The sequence below is a fragment of the Budorcas taxicolor genome, chromosome 9 (assembly GCF_023091745.1).
Source record: "Budorcas taxicolor isolate Tak-1 chromosome 9, Takin1.1, whole genome shotgun sequence".
In the NCBI taxonomy this organism is placed as follows: domain Eukaryota; kingdom Metazoa; phylum Chordata; class Mammalia; order Artiodactyla; family Bovidae; genus Budorcas; species Budorcas taxicolor.
Window position 1 is genome coordinate 74070238 of NC_068918.1, and position 4616 is coordinate 74074853.

The window sequence follows — 4616 nt, forward strand, 5'->3', positions numbered from 1 at the left end:
GGCTTGACAGTTCTTGGAGAGGCTGAATTCTGGCATCTAGGGTGCTGCCTCCCTTGCCATAACTACAGCTAAGCCCTATCAGTTTGCTCCTGCCCCTGGGATGTTGCCTTAGAACTGCTACCCAGTCTCCACTCTCTTGTGAGCCTCAGCACTCCCTCCCTCCTGTCCTATGTCAGGGGACATTCACCTAGCTTCCTCTCAAAGACAATCTCTTCTCTCTACTGCTACTCCAGGGCACTAATGTCATCAACTCAATGGATTATGTTTTTACAAAACACAGGAAAAGATGTCAACTTCTCACGAGGCAAAATTCCTGAGGGTCTGGCTACCTTTTGAAATGAATGAAGGAACATATAAGGAGAAAGCATACCAGCAAATATTTCTACAAAAGTTGAGAAGTGGCAGTCATCATTGAGCTTTGACATTATTTAGCAGGGTTCATGGAAGAAATCGTCCTAAATCTGAGACTTGGTGGATCGATCAGTCTTGAACAAGTAGAGGAGTCAGGGCTTTCTAAGTGAGTAGAGTGGCAATAAGAAAGAAGGTAGAATGGGAACAGTTATATCTTAGTCAGGACCTGCAAAGACTAGTTAGTTGGGAGCTCAAAGAGCAGGGTAGACATGTGTAGAGATGCAATGGTCAGTTTGTAGAAGGCGTTGAATGTCAGATTACTTCTACTGCTATTTTACTTGTTTTGAAGACAACAGAAAGCAGTAAAGACTTTTCTGAGGACTATATCATTGAAAATGTGATAAGATAGAGAATCATGGACAAAGTCATCTTAGGGTGATTGTTAGAGAAGGCTTCTCTGAGGAAGTGTGCCGTGGGTTGCACCATGGAGGGTAAGTCAAGCCACCCTTCAAAAGTGGATTTTAAATGGAGATTGATAAAGCCACACAGACACTCAGTTCAGTTCAGTTCAGTCGCTCAGTCATGTCCAACTGTTTGCAACCCCATGAATGACAGCACGCCAGGCCTCCCTGTCCGTCACCAACTCCTGGAATTCACTCAAACTCATGTCCATTGAGTTGGTGATGACATCCAACCATCTCATTCTCTGTCGTCCCCTTCTCCTCCTGCCTTCAATCTTTCCTAGCATCAGGGTCTTTTCCAGTGAGTCTGTTCTTCGCATCATGTGGCCAACTTATTGGAGTTTCAGCTTCAGCCTCAGTCCTTCCAATGAATATTCAGCGTTGATTTCCTTCACGATGGACTGGTTGGAATCTCCTTGCGGTCCAAGGGACTCTCAAGAGTCTTCTCCAAAACCACAGTTCAAAAGCATCAATTCTTCAGTGCTCAGCCCTCTTTATAGTCCAGCTCTTACATTCATACATGACTAGTGGAGAAACCATAGCTTTCACTAGATGGACCTTTGTTGGCAAAGTAATGTCTCTGTTTTTTAATATGCTATCTAGGTTGGTCATAACTTTTCTTCCAAGGAGCAATCTTCAATTAATTTCAAGGCTGCAGTCACTATCTGCAATTTTGGAGCCCCCCAAAATAAAGTCAGCCACTGTTTCCACTGTTTCTCCATCTATTTGCAATGAAGTGATGGGACCATATGCCATGATCTTAGTCTTCTAAATGTTGAGTTTTAAGCCAACTTTTTCACTCTCCTCTTTCACTTTCATCAAGAGGCTCTTTAGTTCTTCTTTACTTTCTGCCATAAGGGTGGTGTCATCTGCATATCTGAAGTGATTGATATTTCTCCCAGCAATCTTGATTCCAGCCTGTGCTTCCTCCAGCCCAGCATTTCTCATGATGTACTCTGCATACAAGTTAAATAAGCAGGGTGACAATATGTAGCCTTGACATACTCCTTTCCCAATTTGGAACCAGTCTCTTGTTCCATATCCAGTTCTAACTGTTGCTTCCTGACCTGCATACAGATTTCTCAAGAGGCAGGTCAGGTGGTCTGGTATTAGGGAGGCCAGATCATGCCAAGAGCTTAAATTTAAAGCAAGAATAATGGGAGGTCAAGAAGTAAACGTTAGAACTGGACATGGAACAAAAGGAAGATTCTGAAGCTGGAAACTCATAATTATGTACCTACTGGGGGAAATAACCTACCTTGGCTCTTTTTTTTCTGACAAGAAAGTAGGATTTATTATGGGAATGAGTATGGAGGGGACAGTGCCAATGCTCTCATGAGTGCAGGGGCCCACCATTGTGCCAGAGGTCCAGGAACAGGGGTATATTTGACCCCATAGCCACCTGGGATGAACCACTTTTCTGCAACAATGTTTTCAAATGTTTTCAAATTCATCTGCATTAAATTTAGAAAATCCCCCTTCTTGGAGATGTGGAGCTTCTGGCTGCCAGAGAACTTTAACTTGACCCTGAGGAGGGCCTCAGTTACATGCTCCTTGTTCTGCAGCTTGCTGCAGATGGACATTATGACTTAACCAGCGTGGACCCTAGCCACTGCCCTAGGGCTTTCCAAAGGCACTGCACATACCTGTCTGGAGCCTAGATTGCAGACAGCATGACAGTCATGAACGTCCACTGTAAAGGGATGTATTCAAGTTCCTTAGGGCAACTCATACAGGCAACAGGCTGTATACACTACTGAGGAGGCTGTTATTTGCAGCCATTGCACACTGGCCTCCAGGGGGGAAATAGCACAGTTGGCTGGCTTTGTTCATGCTAAGTGACTTCACTCATGTTCAACTCTGTGCAACCTCATGGACTGTAGCACGCCAGGCTCCTCTGTCTATGGGAGTCTCCAGGCAAGAATACTGGAGTCGGTTGCCATGCCCTCCTCCAGGAGATCTTCCTGACCCAGGGATCGAACCCATATCTCTTACATCCCCTGCATTGGCAAGTGGGTTCTTTACCACTAGCACCACATAGGAAGCCCACGGTTGGCTTAATTGGCTGCAGATTGTTGCTTCTTTATGAGGAATTCCTGCATCAAAGCTCACATCACTTATTTTTAGCTAAGAAAATTAGCTTTAGCGATAGATTTAAAATAACTGCCCATTTATTTTAAAAGCAATTGTTGCTCAAAATGACCATCCCTTTAATAACAATGTAATGTAATAGTTCTTATTCATTCTGTTTATGACCAGAGTGATTTATAGAACCTCTCAAATGATTGCTCCCCATATTCTTAATTATCACCACATTGCCTTTGCACTCCTAATGTAGGCAAGGTGACAGGAAGTCACCAAATGTTAGTATTACATTCATCTTTAGGACCTGAAAATGCACAGGACCTCAGTGGGGTGGAATGTGCCCATGGTGAGGTGGGTCCCTGGGAATGTTGAGAATTTTGTCTTTAAAGTAGTTGCTCTGTTTGAGAAATATACTTGTGTCTTTGACTTCACAAGATTTATGTTCTTGATCATCTAATTTTATATCTTAAATTTATCCTTTTAATATCATACTATTTCAGAAGTCACATTCTACAAAAGTAAAATGAAGTCAGTGCTAAATCAGTACTATTGTGTGCCCAACTTTTTTTGGTTGCTATTACCCAGAACCTTTTTCCTTTTCTTTTTTGCCATTTGTAAACTGTTATGCACTAAGATATATCTTGGAACTTCCCTGGTGGTCCAGTGGTTAAGAATCCTCCTGACAATGGAGGGGACGCAGTATTGATTCTTGGCCGGGAAGATTCACATGCTGCGGGGCAGCTAAGCTTCTATGCCACAACGACTGAAGCTTGTGCCCTAGAGCCTTGCTCCACAACTAGAGAAGTCATCACAGTGAGAAGCCCGTGCACTGCAATGAAGAATAGCTCACACATAACAACCAAAGACCCAGAGCAGCCAAAAATAAGCAAATAGAATTTTTTATAAAGATATATCTTGACAAATTAACATATATGATATTTTACATTTTGACTTAGCAAATGAATTTAAGACTGAGGTGTCCCCAAGTTAATACTTAGAGCAAGCAGATAGCTATGGAATGTGATTTTGGAGACAAGGAGTTTCTCTCTTCTTGCTCATCACAAAGCTTTACCTTTCTACCACCTGGCAATCAGGGCCTGAACTCAGGGGAGGCAAGAGAAGCTCTTCGGGTGATTAATCTAGGATGCTCACTCTCAGTGTCCTGTGAATACCTCCTTGAATTTTAAATCCGAGGCACCATTTACCTGGCTCTCATCCAGGCCCTGGCAGCAGACCATTTGCGATAAAACTCAGGACAGGTTAATATGCAAATATGCTCTCCAAACAGTATAACACACTGTCATTAATGACCAGCTAATGGAGCCAGCTTATTAGATTAGAACCCATCCCATCAAAAAGGTTCTTAGGAAATGGGACACTGAACAAGTCAGTTCTGAGGAGCTGAAAGCATTTGAAAAGGTTTGAAGCCTATGGTGCTGCCCAAGGCACAGCATGGAACCATGACCGAGAAATAGCAACTGATGGGGCTAATGTGGTGGGGCGCAGGGAAGGGTGGTAGCCTGAGGAAGGAGGAAATCACTGGATCTTTGGCAAGGGTACAAGAGTCTTGAAAAATTCAGTTTTGAGTGTGTATATGTATGGATGGACACATACATCATGTATATAATATTTTATGTTCATTATTCATGTATATAAACTATATAGCACATACATATACACATGTATATACACACATGTGCACATATTTACATACATACT

General features: G+C 42.7%; 1 non-coding gene across 1 annotated transcript; it reads right to left on the minus strand.

Annotated features, from left to right (window-relative positions):
• Positions 1-2513: 2513 nt before the first annotated feature.
• Positions 2514-2645, minus strand: LOC128053633 (small nucleolar RNA SNORA70). The gene has a single exon (XR_008199950.1). It is a non-coding gene; the product is annotated as a small nucleolar RNA SNORA70 (small nucleolar RNA).
• Positions 2646-4616: the final 1971 nt, after the last annotated feature.